The 20847-nt window shown below is 47.9% G+C and overlaps 1 pseudogene; it reads right to left on the bottom strand.

Annotated features, from left to right (window-relative positions):
- Positions 1–443: 443 nt before the first annotated feature.
- On the bottom strand, positions 444–4096 carry LOC119505973 (annotated as a pseudogene).
- Positions 4097–20847: the final 16751 nt, after the last annotated feature.

Consider the following 20847-nt stretch of genomic DNA (forward strand, 5'->3'; position numbering starts at 1 on the left):
CAGCAGTGGAGTCTTTGACCAGCTTTTAAAAGAAGGGCAGTTTCATTATACTGGCACACTTGGCAGTCCATCTGAGTACAGAAAACATTTCTCAAAGATTGTTTTTAAATGCAGCAACACAATTCAGCATTCGGTTCATGAATGTAATACACCTACTTAAAATCTTTCCATGCATCATAAAAACTTGGAGGAAATTTGCATAACTTGAAATGTCTTCATTTTAAAATGATATGCACATAAAGGGACTTGTCACCAAGAACAGAAAAGTGGCATTTCTTGAATTCAGACTACAATTTACAACACAACCGGCTTTTGATGTTGCATTAAGTCAATTACACATCAAGCTCCAGAGTATGTGGGGCATAAAACTTGACTCAAATTTCATACAACAATCTCAAGTTCTCCCACATTTAATAAATGACTTACTGATATTCTCAATAAGTCTAATCACCCAAGAGAAAGCAGTTTTCGCTCTCCTTTTGTTCTACATCCTTAATTGAACTGGGTTTGTTGGTTCTTGGCCTACAGTTGTTTGGATCTCTTCCAAACGTAATTTCAAACTGAGACAAAATTGTATTCATGTCAGCCAGAAGGGTTTGAGGAGTGTTTGCAACAGTGTTTTAGATGGAGCACCATCAAAAATGACCCGATCTGCTGGACTGGTGGCCATAGCAAAGTCGAGTTCTACAACAAAGGCTGTCTTTTTCACAGGGAGTGTGGAACATTTGACAACTCTAGTTGCCATCAATCTTTGTCAGAATCCAAATATGTAGATGATTCATCAATTAAACAGATATCAGCAGGTTTGCCCAAACAAAGGGCTAACACAACTCGCTGCAGTTCATCACCAGGTAACGTCTGCATCTCTTGGTCAATGATGTTTTCAAATTGCAGAGGCTTCACACAAATTGTCACAAGTTGTGCTTGAGTATAGGCAACTCTTACCTTTTCATGTAGTAACTGGAAGTCTTCCAACAAGCATTTTGATAATTGTCATTTTACCAGTACCATTTTCCCCCAGCAACACCATGATTTTAGAATCTGTAAACTCTCCCACTACAATTTCTAGCTCAAACTCTCCCATCTTTTTCTTCATTCCTGGATATTTATACATACACATCTTTTTAACTTCTGCCTCATTTCCTGTCTCAACCACTTTAAAAACAAGTGATGCAACTCTGAATCTCAAGTTTTCTGTTGGAACATAGCCATCAAGAAAATGCTATGCCTTTTCTTACACTATAAAGCATTGTGACAACGCTAGTTGCACTTGGTATACCATATAAACAGCAGATGAAGTCAGAGAGATAGTTTAATACACTTAGACCATGCTCCACCACAATGATACATCAGTCTGGATTTATTAGTGATCATATAGTAATAGCAGCCTTTAAACACTGCTTGACATCTAGGTAACTAGAAGATTCATCAGACATGAAATGCCAGCTTTCTTTATGCAAATGACAGCACAAGCAAATCTCTGCAACTCTCCTCCTCAAAGAACTTCAACATTTCATTCTTTTAGATGGGTAAAATCAAGCTGTTGACATACAATTGCCGGCAACTTTATTTCATCCCTTCATTTCAAAATAGACCCTACTTTTCCCCTTGCAACTTTGGGAATTTGGTCCACAGACTGACATTTAACAATGGTTTTCAGGTAATCTTCTAGAGTCTTTGTAAAGTAAAATTGCGATTCAGATCTTTGGAAGTAATCCAAAATTTCTTTTCAATCAAGAGGATCATCATATTTTCTGATGTTTGGTTTTCGCTTTCCTGCTAAAATTTTTAAAGCCATTGACTTTCCAATACCATTGATTCCAACTAATCCCAAAACTTCACCTGGAAAAAGGATAGGCAACCTGTGAAGTTTGAAGGCATTGGCACAATATCAATGTGTTGCTTCTTCTTCCAAGTTGCTTGGTAAATTGAATATTGATAATTGGTAACTTTACCAAAGAGGCATTTCTTAATACAAATACTCCAACCAATACAGAGAGTTTCAGAAATCCATGACATTTTGCTCTGGGATGTAACTCTACACAGTTTTCCCATTCAAACCATAGGGCAACTCTTTTGGTACGTGTTCTAGTTTGCTAATTCTGCCAGAATGCAAAACACCAGAAATGGATTGGCTTTTATAAAAGGGAGTTTATTTGGTTATAAAGTTACAGTCTTAAGGCCATAAAGTGTCCATCAACAAAAGGTACCTTCACTGGAGCATGGCCAATGGTGTCCGGAAAATCTCTGTTAGCTGGGAAGGCATGTGGCTGGGGTCCGCTCCAAAGTTCTGGTTTCAAAATGGCTTTCTCCCAGGACATTCCTCTCTAGGCTGCAGATCCTAAAAAATGTCACTCTTACTTGCTCTTGGGGTGTTTGTCTTCTCTTAGTTTCTCCAGAGCAAGTCTGCTTTCAACGGCTGTCTTCAAACTGCCTCTCATCTGCAGCTCCTCTCTCAGCTTCTGTGCATTCTTCAAAGTGTCCCTCTTGGCTGTAGCAAGCTCACTCCTTCTGGCTGAGCTTATATAGAGCCCTAGTAAACTAAATCAGGGCCCATGCTGATGGGTGGGGCCACACCTCCACGGAAATTGTCCAATCAGAGTCATCACCCACAGTTGGGTTGGGCACATCTCCATGGAAACAAAGAATTACAATCTAATCAACATTGGTATGTCTGCCCACACAAGATTACATCAAAGATAATGGCGTTTTGGGGGACATTATACATTCAAACTGGCACAGTACGCCTGCTGATATTTCTTATGTTTATATTTGTCATTGCTGATAATGTAGAAAACTAACAATAGCCAGGCCTCGAGGAAAGGAAACCTTGTGAAGGAGAGCTCAGAGGCCAGATCAGCTCTTGCCTTCACTTCTGAGCCACACAGCGTCTTCTGACAGCCAAAGTGGTGGAACCCAGCCGCAACCTTGCTCTAGCCATAGAGGCACAGGGTGCACTCTTAGCCTCTACCTCATGGATATAAAATAATTTGTTTTATCCTTGCTACTTTCTTCTTTGATCTTTTGGGGTACTGTGTGGTTTTTCTGGCTTTTTTATTTGGAAATTTAATTCATTTACTTCTGTTCTTTCATTTTTGTTTTGGTAATTGCTTAGAACTATGAATTTTCCTCTGATCACTCTTATGAAGTATTCTATAGTCATAAATGCCTGTTTTGTTAACATTATTTTTTGGAAATCCTGTAATTTTTGTGTATTTTTGCCTCTTCACCAGGAGTTGTTTAATTAAAGATCTTTTCATGTTCCAGTGCAAGAAACCTTGCTTTTGTTTCTGTTTTTTTCTTGTTTAATTTTCACTTTCTAATTTATCCCATTGCAATCAAAGAGTGTTCTTTATGCTGTTTCTAATTTATGAAGTTATTTATGTTTTCATTGTCCCCTAATATATGATCAATTTTTATAAACACTGTTTTTTCACTTGAAAAATATTCTGTATTCTGCATTAAAAGGATGTAGCATTTGATATTTGTCCAAAACCTAATTTCTTTTATCTTTTCCTTAATTATCTATATTATTAAAATTAGCCTGAGACTTGCTTCTGTTTAAATATCATTGTGAAGATCCTCGATGCCCAGTGCAATGTCGGAATGAGTGTGAAATGCAGCTCAAGGCCCTTGGGTGGCCCTGCTGCCCTCCTCGTGTCTCCTATGGGTCAGCAGAGAGGACAGCATTGGAGCCCAGTTAATCAGTCTGGAGAATGGTACTGAAACTGTATAGACAGAAGTGGGGATAAACAATCCATTCAGAGAAAAGGCTAAAGAACAGGATTTGCGGCAGATCTTACGTGCGAGGGTAGAGGATGCGCATTTGTCTCTGATTCATTGAGAACATAGCATGGAGCATGAAAAAGGGTCTTAAATTTTGGCAGAACTTCAGCCCTAAACCTGAACTCCCATAGCTGTAAACACACACCTGAAGATGGGTGTGAGGTTTCTGGGATCTCCATCCAGTCCGCATAGCTAGACAGCGGTACAGAAAGGCGACAGAGCTAAGCTGACCCTCATAACGCCGCAGCAAGAACAACGAGCAAATGCAAACTGCAGCCACAGGCGCGCTCCTACTGGAAAGCAAAGTCATGTCTTGGCTTGCACTTGTCTCACAGATTCCACATCATGGGTTGGGTCAACAACAGGAATTTATCGGCCCATGGTTTGAAGGGCTAATCAAGACAAGAAGTCAGCAAGGCCATGCCTGCTCCTGGAGTCACCAGCATGCTGGTGTTGGCGATGCTCTGTCACACGTTGTGCTCTCTCTCTCTGTCTGCTCGTCTCATTTCTGCGGACTTCAGGCTCCTGGCGTTTTCTCACCTCCCTTGACTCTGGCATCTTTTGACCCACTGCCTCTGAATTTCCTTCTCCATAAGGCCTCCAGTCATATGGACTGAGACCTACCCTGATTCCATTTGGCCACACCTTACCTAATAGTAACATCTTCAAAGGTCCTATCTATAAATGGGTCATCTTCACGGACACGGATTAAGATTTGGACATATCTTTTATAGATGATTCATCTCTAACCCTGCTCTTTCTAGGCGAGATACTTGAGTGGAGTGTTAAGGGTAAGACATTGGATGGCAAACAGCTGGGTAGGCCTCCACTGGCCCTTCCCCGCGATGTGGGCTTCTCCAGGGGCGGTGCTGGTGCAGAGTGTGTCCTAGGGAGCCGGGCAGGAGCTCCGTCCTCTCCACGATTGCATTAAGGCCACACAGCTTCACCCCTGCTGCACCTGCCTGGCAGGCGGGGACACAGCCCACCCAGCTTCAAGGGAGGGAGCACACACCCACCTCTCAGTGAGAGAAGTGTCCCAGGGCCCTTTGAGCGGTTTTTCAAGGCACGCTGGTGCCTGGGTCGCTCCGGTTAGCCCAGCACAGCCAGGATCTGTGCCTGCTTCAAACCCGGCTACACGGCGGACTGGGGGGAAGGCGGTCCCCCAACCAGTACCTCCCCCTCATGTGAGGACACTCTCTTCTCCACAGCCTCTACCACGATAGTTCGCAAGGTGGGATAAGAGATTTAAGCAAATGATGTAGAGTGTTTGTCTTTCACAAACTTCAGTGCTTCGTGCTGAAACAGAATGCTAGCGGCCCCAGGCCCTCGTCATCTCATTTCTGGGGAGGACGTATGAGCCGGGGTGACACGGACAAGCCAGTGACAGATGTCTGCTGGCTCCAAGCCCTGCCCCCGTCCACAGCATCTGACCCATCGGGACTCCCACCTAGTGAGGCCACCATGACCGGCACCCGCCTGTCTCCCAGGAGACCGCGCACGCCCCAGGGGAGATGCCACCTCAGCACCAAGCACAGGGCCTGCCAGGAACCAGATGCTGAGTTAAGCCCCTTCACGAGAAGGCCCCCCAACCCACACGGGCCAGGGTGAGAGGGGTGCAGGCAGAAGGCAGTGCCTCCCCTCCCCCACCCCAGGGCTTCCCAGCGAGCTCCTTTGGGGTTGCTGGGGCCCCTGCGTTATCAGATACCCCCTTTCTCCGCCCACCCCATGGCTGGGACTCCAGGCTTCCTCCAGGTCACTCATCATCCCAACAATCTCCGATTCCCTTCTGGGGGTTGCTCAGAGCCTGGAGAGGTTGCTCCACCAGTAAAGTAAAGATGCCTCCAAGTGCAGTGAGATGTCCCCAGAGATGCCACGAAGCTGCTGAAGGGTTCGTGCACAGGACAGGGGTCACCAGGTATTTGTTTAGGCGGATGGCTCTGCCCTGCTTGGGGCATGACGCAGTCACTGGGACTGGGTGTCTGTGCCTCTGCAGTGAACAGTGCCAACCTCTTTAACTACGCAATATGATGCTGGAAAGGACCAAGCAGCCCATCCCGATCACGGACAGTGGAAGCAACTCCGGCAGCTGGGAGGCAGTGAGGGGTGTGGTGGCCGAGGTCTCAGGCTCAGGTCAGGCGCTGGCTCAGATATCCACCACTGGGAGACCTTCAGTGGGTCCCTGACGCTCCCTGGGTCTCGGTCCCCCCATCGGTGTAGCTGGACGCCTTCCTCGTTGCCCAGTCCCCTCAGGTGAGAGAGGCTGGCTTCGGTAGTGTCGGCAGAGATGTTCCAGTGGGGCAGAGATCCATGAGCTCCACTGGGCTCGTGCCCAGGCCCATCAGAAGCCACAGCACCTGCTCTCCCTTGAGACAGACTCATTCAGGCGGGTCAGGATGGGAGGCCCCTGGTGTCACGTTATTCCATGTGGGCGACAAAAGCCCACCTGCCTCATTACACTCACCAGCAACTTCACTCTGCCTCAGAGCAGAAAAACCGTGAGGATGCACGATCCTGACTCTGCATCTTCAAATATTGTTAAATTGGGTTTGGCACATAACGTTTGAGAGAACTGGGAAGGCTCTGCAATGTGTGTACAAACACATAATGAAAACGTTTAACATTTTTAAAGCTGCATCAACTTGAAACAAAAATGAGATTTGATTATCTACCAAACACATTTACATGGAATGTCTTGGTCAAACACACACACATTTAGGTGTATCAGCAAGCACCTGAGGACACATTTGCACATGTCCATCTAGAACTTGTGCTTTTTTGGTAAATATTTTCCTTGCCATCCAAAGAACCTCAAGTAATCCGTCTGTATTTTCTCTAGGGGTTGACGGGGAGACAGCAGGCAGTTAGGATCGCTGTTGCCTGGGAGTAAGAGTTGTAAATAGTGCTCACATTTTCCCCCTTTAATAAGTTTCTTTGTTTGCTGTTTGCATAAACTGCCTCAGACATGTTTGCCCTTTTCCTCGTTCCGTTGCAGACGATGTGTGAGTGTGTGTATCACGGGAGATGGAGAGAAGGTGTCCTGCAGTCAGAAGGCAGCCACAGGCTGACTCTTGGGGCAGTTCTGCTTGGCAACTCAACCCCCCACCCCCCAACCCCATCCCCACTCCGCCCCCCACCCCAAACTTGGTCCCTTTGCTTAGGGTTGCAGTTCAAATTCAGAGAAAGATAATTAAATATATATATATATTTAATTCACATTTGTAAATATTGGCCTGCTGTTTTCTGTTTTAATTTTTAAAAGTTTCTATTTGTAAAAGGAGCTTTGCAACTCTCATCTTCCGTTTAGAGAGATGACAGGACACCGCCTCTCTGCAGCTCAGCTTCGGCGACAGCTGCCTTCAATCTGCTAAGCAAACCCTTCCTTGGGGTCCTTGCCGCCCAGGCCGAAGAATTCCTGGCTCAGGGTTCTGCTCCCTCGTGCTCTTCGGAGCCAGTCGCTCGTGAACTGCTGGGCTGCATTCCTCCTATTTACCCTTCTCGGTGCCAAGAGATGCCCGGTCAGCCCTCGCCGTTCCCCCCAGCTTCCCCGAGTCCTTTCACACAAGGGCCTGGCAAAGGCACACGGCAGGTTTCCCTTCTCTCACGCAGGCGGTTTGGCCTCCTGCCTCCCCTCCACCTCGCATGGTCTGTGGGTCCCTCCTTGCTTCGCCAGCTCCTCTCTCTCCCTGGTGGAGCCCCAAGTTCCGCTCACCCCAAACATAACCCCCACAGGAGGGTCACAGTTTCCTTCCAACCGTCAGGCCCCTCACTTTTTCCAAACTGCAAGCAACGGGTTGTAAGTAAAATACGAACTCCACGGTGCGCCAGGAACATTTTCGCAGGCAGAGAACTTTACCTTCTATAAAGGCAGCAAGTCCTGTCTCAGGTTCCAATACTTTCATTTAAATGGACTTTTTGTTTTTACTGGGGTCATGAGGGACAGGGTCACACAGCCCCGTGGCTGCAGAAGGGTGACGGGCAGGTACAGGTGTCAGGGTCGGGGCCGGGGGTGGTCGGCAGCCCCTGGGAGTAGGGGTGACAGGGCTGGGGGCGGTCAGCAGCCCCTGGGAGTGGGGGTGTCAAGGCTGGGGGCTAGAGGCAGTCAGCAGGCCCTGGGAGTCAGGGTGTCAGGGCCGGGGTGGTCAGCAGCCCCTGGGAGTGGGGGTGTCAAGGCTGGGGGCCAGAGGCAGTCAGCAGGCCCTGGGAGTCAGGGTGTCAGGGCCGGGGTGGTCAGCAGCCCCTGGGAGTGGGGGTGTCAAGGCTGGGGGCCAGAGGCAGTCAGCAGCCCCTGGGAGTCAGGGTGTTAGGGCCGGGGTGGTCAGCAGCCCCTGGGAGTGGGGGTGTCAAGGCTGGGGGCGGTCAGCAGCCCCTGGGAGTAGGGGTGACAGGGCTGGGGGCAGTCAGCAGCCCCTGGGAGTCGGGGTGTCAGGGCCGGGGTGGTCAGCAGCCCCTGGGAGTTGGGGTGTCAGGGCCGAGGTGGTCAGCAGCCCCTGGGAGTGGGGGTGTCTGGCCGGCAGCACGTTGCGCTGAGAGCTGGGAGGGCGCTGAGCTGACACCAGGGTGTCCGATGGGCCTGCGCCGCGTCCTAGGCCTCCAGCAGCCACCTTGGTGCAGGCTTTTCATTTCCTGAGGAGGCGGAAACAAATTACCACAAAGCAGGGACTTAACCAGGAATGTGCCTCCCAGCTCTGGAGGCCAGACGTCTGCAGTGCAGGGGCCGGCAGGCCCTGCTCCCTGGGGTCTGCAGGTTTCTGTCCGTGGCATAACTCGGTCCTGCTGCCGCCACCTCTCTGCTCCCCAGGCGTGCCCTCCTCAGTCGTGTCCGCGTTTCCTCTCCTTGTAAGGACACCAGCCACGCTGGGGTAGGACCCACCCACATTCGGTTTGGGCTGATCTTAACTAACAGTATCTCCCAAGATTCAGTTTCCAAATAAGATCACGTACACAGAACGGGGTGAGGACTGGAACACTTGGGGGACACAGCTCAATCCTCACGGCGGTTCTGCAGGGAGCTGAGCCTCTTGCGGGGGCTCCCTCCAGGGCCAGGCTGAGCTCCCCCAGGACCGACGCACCGGCATCCGGGGGTCTTGACTCTCGAAACAGAGCAGGCTGGACCGCAGCTGTGGATTTCCCGCCCAAGGGAGAGTCTGTACCCAAAGCCACCGCCGGGGCCTGCTGTCTGCCCGAGGTGGTGACACTGTATTAGGCGACCTGATATGACACAGGCCTGCTCCCAAGAAGCAAGTGACCTGGTAGCCTGTCATCATCCCAGCCCCGGGGAGAGGGGTGCCGGGTGGAGGGGACCTCGGGGTGAGCCCTCCTTCAAGGCTGCCTGAGGGAGGGGGTCCCGCTGCCTGGAGGATAGGGTAGAGGTAGACCGTGGAGAAGGTAGGCAGGGCTTTCCAGATGGCAAGAGCAGACAGAGGGCTGCAGGTGCCAGGTGGGGGCGGAGCTGGAGCTGGGGTCCCCCGCAGCACGAGGAGGGGAGTGGGGACTGCTTTGGGATTAGCTGGAACCACTCATATAAAGCACCTGCCCAGAGCCAGCACCCAGTACATGGTAGCACTTCTTAGTAGATCCTAAGAGACAGAGGGGAAATCGAGTCTGCACGAACCAGCCAATGAGCAAGACCATGCAACTCGCCTCTCAGAGGCTGGCTTTCCAAGCCCTTTCTATTACTCAGGGTTCTGTATGTTAGCAGCAGCATTGCTTTTAAGCTAAGTAAGCCATTGCCTTACAGAGGAAACCGCATTGGGGAGGGGTCTCCATAGAACAGTACCCCCTGTCTCTTCTGCCTTAGGCCCATGCCGTGGTAGCCATGACCCCCAAGACAAGTGCAGACGTTCCCCTGCAGGTGTGTGACCACCCCCCCCCCCCATTTGCTCCAGACCTGCTCAGTTTCAGCCCTGAAAGTCTCATTCATATTCATGACCGTCCCTTCTCAGCCCCAGGCCAACAGGGGCGGTCACTGCAGCTCAGAGGTAAATGGTAAATCCTCCTGCCCTGAAAGCAGATGAGCCCTGAAAGGCCCAACGAAACGGGGAGTCTCATCCAAGCTGTTCCTGACCCAGCCGCCAGAGGGCAGCAGGGGACCGTGGCCACAAAATGGACAAACCTCCCAGTACAGGCCGGGAGCCTCCGAGGGTCTCTGACCCCAGAGGAGGAGCTGGTCACCCCGGAGGACACCAGGATTCCCACGCCCGCCACCTGGCAGGAAGAGACCAGGCCTCCTCTCGGGACAGGCTTCAGGAAGGGTGCGTTTGGAAGGTGCTGACGTTGGTTGTCTATACCCCATTTCTCAGGGTTTGTAAAGTGTCTGTGCCTGAACTCCTAGGAGGTGTTTTTTGTTTTGTTTTTTTTTTTAAAGTCTTAATTGAAAATATTTGTTTTTATTATATATTGTAGTTTAGTAGAAATGACAACCTGTGATATTGTAAAATCAAATAGCTACACCTTGTCATCTGGTATTTGGAGAACGGTGGGGACTTTGGAGTTTTCCCAGGGTTGTGAATCAGGTAAGGAGGTTCCAGGCTGATTCGCGAGTCAGGCAGGAAGTGAGAACCCCGGCAGGCTGGGGCGGGAGCCCACCGTGCCCTGGAGCTGTCCTAAGGCGGAGCTCCCCCCACCACGAGGGGCTCTCAGCCCCCTGCCCACCCCGCGGGGCTCCCCACCCCCCACCTCACATGGGGCTCCTCACCCACCCACCACGTGGGGCTTGTCCCTCCATGCAAGGCTCCCCACTATTCAGCACATGGGGCTCCCCCCCTGCTCCCCCACACACACACCGTACGGGACTCCCCACACCCCTTCCATGTGGGACTCCCCCAGCCTTGCAGGGGCGGTGGTCCTCACGCAGCTCGCGCCTGCAGGGCCTGGTTCCCGGGGGAAGAATAGTGCACTAGCTGAGCTGCCCTCCTGCGTGGCGGAGCCGTCCGATGGGGCCCTGGGAGCAGCTCCACGTGATGGCCAGGCAGGCGCTTCCTGCAGTTTGTCCAGTTTCCCTCCACAGGGCCTGGCCGTGATGGCACTTAGCCTGCTTGAGGAGTGCGCAGCTAAAGACTTTCTCAAGGACCTTTGGCTAGGTGTGTGGCCTTTGCTTTCTTCCCACCTGGGATCACATTATACCAAAAACACTTCTGTGGGTTGTCCAAGTGCCCCAGGCAGGCCCAGGCCAAGGGCTTGGCTCGGGTCTCACACCCGTGAGCTGGGTACCCATCGCACCACCCCATTTTGCAGGCAGGAAACCCGAGACCCAGAGAAGTTAAGTCACTTGCCCAAGGTCTGGAGGCAGAAACCACAGAGCTGGGGCTGGGATCCACCGGCATGAGGCCTGGAAGCCGGAGCCACAGCCCACCTGATGGGGCAGAGCCTACCTCCACAAGGATTTCCCAGCCCTCGTCCCAGCTCTGCCGGGAATTATTCTATGACTCTTAACAAGCAATTAGAACTAATTGGAATTTGATTTTGCAACTACTTTTTAAATATTGGCACATTGGTAAACAAATATGGGAAAAGAACAAAACCAGCTGCTGACACTGCAACATCCACCTCTCTCTGGAACATTCTTGGCCACGTGCCGGAGGGGGTTCTCACTAAGCGACCGTGCCAGAGATGAGATCTTCCTCGTCTTTAGTGCTGTAACTAAGAGAGGACCAAGGGAGGACAAAACAGAAGACACCAAAGCCTGGTTTCCACCCCCTTCCTAATGAGGAGGTTAATTCTGACCATGGTCAGTTCCACAGGCTCTGGGAGGACACCTGACCCCCAGGGGCTGCAGTCACCCATGAGGACGGTGACAGACACACACCAACAGCCGGAGACAAGTGACTGGTGGATCAGCAGAGCTGCAGGAGACAGGAAATGGGGAGCAAAGCTGAGAGAAGAGATACCAACTGAGATGGACCTTGGAGGAAAAAGGGGGTGGTCCCTGGGCAGGCAAGGGCTGGAGGGTGGGAAGGGAAGGGAGGGGACGGCACTTGAGTCTTGGCTCCTCAGTGCCCCTTGGTCTGCACTGTCTGAATCCCAATTCTAGCAATTCCTGCTCAGGGGATACCCTGCAGGGCACCTTCTGAATGCAGGCCACCACGGAAGAGGGTCACCAAGCCTGGGGGAGGAGCCCGGGACCCTCATCCCCGCCAGCCAGCTGCCTTCAGAGAGTGTGGCCTGGCCTTCTGTGTAATAACGGATGGTGTAGAGACCAATCTGAAAGGTTTGGCTCCAGGAATCTTAAACTGATGGTGTTATTCCCTGGCTCCCTGATAACTCTGCGGGGGCTTTAGTTACGTGCATTATGAATTCTCTAGAATGTCAGCTCATTTCTGACAGAGCTGTAGAAGTAACTTTTAAAAACCCCTATAAAATATAAACTGCTCTGAAGGGGATGTGGAGATTGCAGTCTGGCAGATTTTTTGAAAGCAAGTGGAGACCCAAGCAAAGAAAAGCAGTGTCATGAAGCACACACACGGGGAGCAAGACACGGCTCAAGTTGTGAGCTAAAGGGCATCTGTTAATATGATGAAAGAGCCAGAGATCAGTGGGTAATATAACTGTCACCTCAAAAAAGGCAGGAGTTGATGCATGAATAAGTCAGGACTACGAACTCTTGATTCCTATTCAATGCATGACATTCCCCCATGTCGCTGTGCCAATAATTTTAATTTAATAAGCCCATGTGTCAAGGGCCCACTTCAGATAGGTTACAGCTGCTGCCTCCCACTGGCTCATCCCCTGGAAATTTTGGTTCTCTGGCTCTCGCTGCGTCTCTCCAGTGTCTATAGAACTCTCTGCCTGAGCTCGCTGTGTGTGTGCCTTTCCCCATGAGTCATTCGGTTGATCCAGCAGTTGTGGGCCAGCTTTAGCCTTTGTACATGGCTTTCAGTGTTCTTGGGGAAATTCTCATGCAGTGAATAAAAGTGGCGAGCACAGGAAAATTACAGGAAGCAAATACACAACTTACCCTAATTTGTGGCTAAAAATCAAAATTGCTAAACTATAACATTTGAGTTAGGCATTACAAGGGTGATTTCTTGGCTATTAACCCTCTTATGAAAAAGTAAGCCACACAAGTGAATTCACTACCCTCCCCCCTACATGGGTCGTGACTTCCAGGGGTGTGAATCCCCCTGGCAACGTGGGAAATGATTCCTAGAAATGAGCCTGGACCCAGCACTGTGGGATTGAGAGGATCCTCCTGACCAAAAGAGATGAAGCAAAGTGGCGTTCCAGTAGCCGACAGATTTCAAATGGAGACGAGAGGTCACTCTGGAGGGTATTCCTACGTGCTACGTAGATATCACCTTTTAGTCTTTAGTGTGTTGGAATGGCTAGAGGGAAATACCTGAAGGTGTCAAACTGCAACCAAGTGACCTTGATTTTGAAAGATGATTTTATAACTATGTAGCCTGCAGTGTGACTGTGTGATTGTGAAAACATTGTGGCTCACACTCCCTTTGTTCAATATATGGACAGATGAGTGGAAACATGGTGACAAATACTAGATGAAGAATAGGGTGGGATGGAGGGGATGGAAAGATTTAGGTACTCAATTTTGCTTTTATTTTCAATCTGGAGTAAGGAAAAGTTTAAAAAATTGATTCTAATGATGAATGCACAATTGTATGATGGTGCTGTGAATAATTGGTTGTACACTGTAGATGACTATAGGGGGTGTGAATATATCTTATTTAAACTGTATTAAAAAATTAAATGAGCAATGGGGGAGGTTGGGAATGGGATGTTTTGGATATTCTTTTATATTTCAATTTTCATTTTATTTTTGGGAGTAATGAAAATGTTCAAAGTTTGTGGTGATGAAAGCACAACTATATGATGATACTGTGAACAACAGATTGTACACTTTGAATGATTGTATGTTATGTGATTATATCTCAGTAAATTTGCATTAAAAAAGAGTAAGCCACAGAAGGGAGTCACGTGGAGCATGTGTATTTTTAAGCACCGTTAAGAAAGAATGCTGAAAAGAAATTATTGTCATGTGGAATGGTTAGTTGGGATTTGCACATAACAAAGGGAAAGGAGGGGGAAACTTAAAATAATTTAGTTTTTTCTCTGCTGATTCAACAAAGGCAGAAATATAGCCAAGATTAGGAACATATTTTCCCAAATATCACATAGGAATTTTGTCTTCAAGTAATGGGTGAGAAAGAATCAGAGGAAAAGGAGGAATTAAGTGGCACTGCTCACAGTAGAGCTTCTGAAAGGAAATGAACTGGTACAGGCAGCGTCACTACAGCTGCTGCTTGTCTTAGTGTCAACTTTCTGTGGCCCAGATCATTGACTTCCCCTTGGAAATGTCCATCCCAGTAGCTCTGGATAATTTCAGGGGAGTGAGAGTTTTTTTGTTAACCCCTGAATACATGAAAAGACTAAAGCTCTTGAGAATAACTGATCCCACCCCTTGCAGTGAGAACCACGTGTAATTTATCACATGTAAATTCAGCCAGAGATATTGCAACTACCCTCAGGGATATGTGCTGGGTGCAGATATTTGCATCTGGCAGGCCTGGTGTCTTCCAGGTTCTCATAACACCCCGTGGCTGCGCTGGGTTTCTCCATGACATCTGGGCAGTATTTTTTTGTTTCTTTGATTCATGCTCTTTCTTTTATCTTATGAAAAAATTCCATCTATGGATTTTCAAATCCTCAGAACTCTCTAAGTGCAGCCTTTACATTTTTATTGATTATATTTTTCCCTAATGAACCAACACTGCAAAATGCTTGTTGTCTGATATAGCTGGGAATGGCTACTCTCTGACGTCTGGACATGGCCTTTCTCTCTAACTGAAGAACTGCTCCATCATCCCGTCAGTTCAGGAAGTAACATTCACTGAAGATGCTCCATTTCCAGGCACCAACAAGACACGGCAGGTGGTTTCAAGGTGGCCCTAAGGGACTTCCTCCCCGTCCAGGGACATATGTGGCCCTTCCCCTGCAGAGACTCCTGGAGGCGTCCTTTCCCAGGCAAGGCATTTCAGCACAAGGGTCTGACATGCGAAGAGCTGGTTTTAAGAAGTTGAGGGATCAGGGAGCAGTGTGTCCACAAAGGAAGGGTTCCTGAAGAAGAGGAGGTGAGATTTTGAAGATGAGTACTCTTCTGAAGAAGAAAGCAAGCTCATATTGTAGACAGAAGGTACACCATGGGCAGGGGTGTTTGGAAAAGAAAAGGCTTGGTCTCTTTGTTAAACATCCATACAATGGAAAGTCAGGATGAGGAGTGGTGGGGTTGGAGATGGAGAACCAGACAGGACCTGTGAAAAAAAGCCTTCGAGAGCCGCTAAGGCATTTGCACTTTTGTCTGTAGCTGGAGAAAGGTGGATGTGGGATTATAGTATATGAGGATTTAAACCCAGCCCAGTCAAAGCGAGCTCACCCCTGGAGTTTACAATTGAATGAGCCAGTAAGTCCCTCCATTGACTTGAGCAACTCTGCGATTTGCAACTAAAACAGTCAGACTAACACATTTGAAGGGGAAGGTGGCACAGTCTCCCCTGCTTCCTGGGAACCCCCTCTGGCTGCCACAGGAAGGTGCAATTACTGGGTGGGGGGACTCAAGAGAGGGAGTGGAAATCACTTCAAAGGGCCAAATAGGACAGGCTCTCAATTAGGGATCTAGAAGTAGGAGTAGAAAAGAGAGAAGGTTTAGAGAAACACTCTGTAACAGCAGAAGTTACAGAGCAATCAGATGTAGAGAGCACAGGAGAGAGAGCGAGAGGAGAGATTGTTAAAATTGTGATGTAGGTGAGTGATTGATAGAGGGAACAGATTTGGGAGAAAGAGAAAATGCCTGGACTTTATTATCTGAAGTGTGAATTACTATTGGGGATTTAGGAGCCCCATAAATAAAACCTCTCTTTCTTGATTTAACTTGGAACCAACTGAGGGATCAACAGAGGTATCAGTTAATTGGAGATGTACGTGTGAGATTTATTATTGCTAAAATCTCTAAAGGAAGACAGGCTTAGGTGAGTAGTGAAATGGGTTTCCCAATATGTCCCCCTGCTTTGTGTGGTCCAGAGATCAGGTGAGAGCCCAGACTTTCTGCAGACCATCCTTCCCAACAGAGGGCACGAAGGGCCTGGAACCCCATGTTATCCATCATTTCCACCCAAACTCACTAATCAGGAGTGAGTAAAATGGTAGAGGAAAGCCAGGGGCAGTGCTGTATGGATGTTTTGCCACAAGAAAACAATGGGAATGGGTTAGCTCTTATCTGCTATAGAGGGTTAATGGTGTCCCCCCAAATTCATGTCCACCCAGAACTTGAGAATGTGACCTTATTTGGAAACAGGGTCTTAGCATATGAAATTAAAGTAAGAATTGAGATGACGTCACACTGGGTTTGTGTGGGCCCTAAACCCAGTGACAGTGCCTCATCAGGAACAGAAAGGAACACACAGAGACACAGAGAGAACTCCATGTGAATCTAGAGGCAGAGACTGGAGTGATCCAAGGAAGGCCAAGCATTGCTGGAAGCTACCAGAAGCTTGAAGAGAGGTATCAGGCAGTTTCTCCCCCAGATCCTCCAGAAGGAACTGACCCTACCAAAGCCTTCATTTCAGACTTCTGGGCTCCTGAACTGGGAAAGAATATATTCCTGCTGCTTTAAGTTACCCAGTTTGTAGTAATTTGCTACAGGAGCCCACCCAAGGAAGCTAATCTACCCTCCTCCAATGGGCCCATTAGAGTCTTTCACTGCAGGGTCCTCCCACTTCTAAGTGTGTATCTGATGTTCCAGGAAGAGCCCACGGCCTGAAACGTGCTCCTGTGTGTGTGTGTGAGGGTTTGTGTGTGTGCATGTGATGGGTATACAAGACATGAAATCAGAGGGGGTATGTGCTCCCCAGGGAGAGATCCTACTTAGGGAAGCGCTGTGATCAGCAGTGCCCCAAGGATGGAGCACACAGGAAATCCATTGTCCAAAGAGTGAGATCAGAGGGAGAGAGGTTCACTAATGAGATAAAAAACAATCAGCCAAGTCCAAGAAAAGCCAGGAAAGAGGAGAGTCCCAAAAGCCAAGAAGGTTGAGAGATAAGAAAGAGCAGTAAACTTCATACCCTGAAAAGGAATCCTTTCTGATAAGGAATGAAAAATGGCTTCAGTTTTTGGCGATAGGGAAGTCATAAAATGCTTATCACTTATCAGGCATCAGCAACCCAGAAGATGGAGGACGAAGTGTAGCCCTCTACATTGAGCTGGGCCCTTCATGTTGGGATCTGAAATGAAAATGGCACCCCACTGGACAGCTGCATGGGTGGGGGTGGTGCTAGTCATTTTCTGCTGAAGATGGACTGTCACAACTCAGAGGGGTGGCCATGATTCACCCTTTCACATCCCATATTTTGTTGGCCAGTAGTTTTCAATCAGTGACCCTGGGAACGCTAGGGTTGCTTGAAGGCTCATCCCATTTTCAATACGAACATCTCTGAACATAGTGGCTTTACCTTTTCATTGCACAGTTGATATTCCACTTGAGCAAGGGGCCAACAATTTTTTTTTAAGTTTAAAAAATGCTAGTAAAAGCTGGTAAATGATATCTGATAGGGAAGTTTCTAACTATATTGAGATCTACTCTGTATTTTTATTTCTTTTTGTTTATAATTTTCTGTACACATTTGAAAGATTAATACTGAACCTTAAAGAAAGTCAATTCAAAAGTAACTTATGTAAATATCACTTGTCATTGAGTTGGGCAGGTACATCTTGTGTGCATTTGTAGAAAATATGAGATCATGATTTCAAGTTTAAAAATAAAAACATTTATGACCTGCATTGTCACTGTTTAGCATAAAGTTGAAATTAAATAGATATTAGTCAAATTCTCTTCTAAGGATATTTTTATAAATTAAGATCTATAGTCTCTCTGTCTTTTTACATGCAGTTAATTCATTTAATTGTTAGACATATAACATATTTTATAAATGCTACAAAGATAGTGTCCTGTATGAAATACAGGATTCTGAGAGGGACACCATTATAGAGTTTTACTTCGAATATAAATAAACTGCCCTTCACCTTTGTCTTACCAGACTGCCTGCTACAAGAGGACAAAGAAGACAGAAAACAATAAACGGGGAATTCACCAGGAAGGTGCTGGGTGTAACAAAGACACAGATGAAAGGAGAATGCTAGAATTTGATTCACCAAGAAAAGAAGTTCTCTTTATCGGCTGAATTGGTGAAAGAACCAGGGAGCTAAGTCCTGGTCCTACTTGTATTCCAGAGAATACCTTGGTTAATAAATTAGTTTGAAAATTGAGGAGAGGTCCTGTAAGTGTCCCAGTGTTTTGTTTAAACTTTGACACCACACTTTTCCCTAATATCTGCTGGCAATAAAAGCTTAGGAAACCCAGGCAGGCTACTTACTGATCCCAGAGGACCAAGAGGTGGTTTAGAAATTCGGTAAGTTGGCATTCTCTTCAGTGGAGAAGAGCATCAGAAGGTTTCACAGAAGAAGGAACTTAAAAGGACTAGACCCAGCCTGAAACACTGGGAGTCCCATGGAACGATGTAGAAGGAGACATTCAGGTGGCACCTGATACCCACTGCCCGTGGGTTGTCTTGACTCGGAGTGGTTCAGGCAACCATGGGGCGGAAGGAAGGCTGCGTTTCCTATTTCTTCACGGTGCCCCTTAGAAGATTTGGCCACAATAGCAAAACAATTTGCTCTTTAACCCTTTTAAATAATCTTTTTTTCCACTATGCTTTTCATTATAGGTTAACTTCTGTCCAATATTTAAAAATCAAATGTGGCAAAGAGGTCAGGGAGTTAAGTCCTGAGTGCCCATATGGAGTGGGCCTCCAGGCTCCACAATTTACGTATTTTTAATATTTAAAGAATGATGACTAGGTGGGCATTGGCTTCCAGATCCCATAAAAGAATACAGTTCTTATCACTTTATTATGTGTGTAGTACTCCTAATGATTCAAATACCCCACAGTTAGAAAAAAATTTGAAATCAGCACTTTCTGAGAATTTCATATTTGGCTCATTTTGCTCCTGTAACTACTCATTGAGGAAGGCATTACTATTCCCATTTTAATGTTGAGAAGAGTAAAACTCAGAGATGTGCTTCCTCAGGAAGCAAGTGGCAGAGATGAGTCTGAAGGAGATTTGGGGCTAATTAATGATTATTTAGGACAATAAACTGGAGTGGGGAGTAGGTAAGAAGTGATTTGCTAATATACGCCAGGACGTAACCACACACACATCTTTACAGAACCATCACATTCAACAGTGGACTCATTTCTTTTGCTTCCTTTGTATCTTCTGTAGCTTGCTGGATGTAAAAGCTTTCTCATCCAGTTATTATCAACTTGAGTGAATGGGACAATTTCCAAGTGTTTCCCAGTGTGTTCCGCCATTTAAACCACATTGCAGAACTCAGAGCATCTTTGAAATGTTGGCCTTTCAAACCAACATGTCCTAAGGCAGGAATGATTATTTTATAACTCGAAGTGCAACAGACACCGCCTTTTGGACCTCAGTGCCAAGCTCCCCATTGTGCAGAAGGAGATGTTTCCCAAGGGTTCTGCTTGACAAGGATAACACTGGAGGATTTGCCAAATTAAGTCTGCCACACTTTGAGAAGAATCTTCTTGCTGAGCTGGGAAGTATTGGAAGACAATAAGGCACACATGCAAGTCCATAGGGAAATAAAAAGTACACAGTCTTCCTGATGGCAGTAAAACCGAATTCCTGCACTAACTGTCCCTCACTGATTTGCATTAAGCTCGAGTACCTTGGACGGTGCTCTGGGTCTCATGACTCAGAAGATAGGATAGGAGTCCTCTGAGAGGCAAAAAAGGAAGGTTGAGGCATCTACACAGCGGACTTCCCTAATTTCTCATTAAGCTTGTGGTCAGAATCCCTGCTCTACTCCAGCCATTTTAAATGCCTTTTTTTAGTGAAAGGAAAAAAAAGAGTGGCTCATAGGCTTCCAGTTTGATCTTCGATTAACTCAATGCAGGGATTTTACAAAACAGATTTTGGGGTCTCAGCCCATGGAGTTTTAACTGGCAGGTCAGGCAGTGCGGTCGGGGTTACTGCTTCTAGGGGGAGTGGCGGCCGGTAGCCGAGCCCTCAGCTCTCGGGGCTGCTTAAAGGGTACCGGCGGTGGGGGCTCTTTCCCGGAGGCGAGGGCGAGGCGGAGGACGTGGCCAGGGTCCTCGGCGGGAGGCGTGCAAGGTGTGGAGGGCGGCGATAAGGACAAAAACACTCTTCATCCAGTAGGAGTATGCGCCAAAGAGGCTTTATTCAGGGGTGATCACAGGTTATATAGGCTGGTAAGAAGGGCAGGGCTGGAAAGGAGGTGAAGTAGCCTAAAATGGCAATATTGAAGGGAGAGGGGCTAGGATTGGTTCTGAGAGGACGCAGGAGCCATTGCAGCGGGCGGGGGTTGTTTTGGCCACGGTGCATGCGCACTGGCGGTGGCAGGAGTGGCCTTGGCACCAGGGAGTGAGTGGGTAAGATAAGGTAGTGGGGAAAGGGCAGTTGGGAGAAAGGCGGTTTTCTCCGGCAAGCCTCCCCTGCCAGTGGCATTTTGGGTGAGGAAAAGGGAGCTGCCTTGACCTCGCTCCTCAGGCTCGGGGGGGCTGCAGAGGGCACTCACGCCCGTACCTACTACCCTCCCCAGGGGGTGATCAGGTCCCCTGGCCCAGGCCTGGCAAGCTGAGGCACAAGCTCAGTCCCCGCAAGGCAGGGCCCCCAAATGTGATTTCTGAGATCCCTTCCGATTCTAATATCCACTGCTGCTCTGTTATAATTTTTGATTTCCTCATTGTAGAATCCATTCTACTACTTAAAATAACCAACTCAGTTTTATTTGTCGCCACTTAACTTGACCATTGTAATTCATTTGACCTTTGCTCAGCACACCTATTTTCTAACCTTTTCATTATTTTTACTACTCTCATTTGAATATTCTCAAAGTCCCATTCCCTTTAAAAATAAGATTTTTTTTTTTTTTTCAGGGAGAATATTTGCCACTCACAGACTGGTAGTTATTGCTGACAGGGCAATGCAGGAATGAGACACGGACACAAAGCT

The sequence above is a fragment of the Choloepus didactylus genome, chromosome 11, assembly GCF_015220235.1.
Source record: "Choloepus didactylus isolate mChoDid1 chromosome 11, mChoDid1.pri, whole genome shotgun sequence".
Lineage (NCBI taxonomy): Eukaryota > Metazoa > Chordata > Mammalia > Pilosa > Megalonychidae > Choloepus > Choloepus didactylus.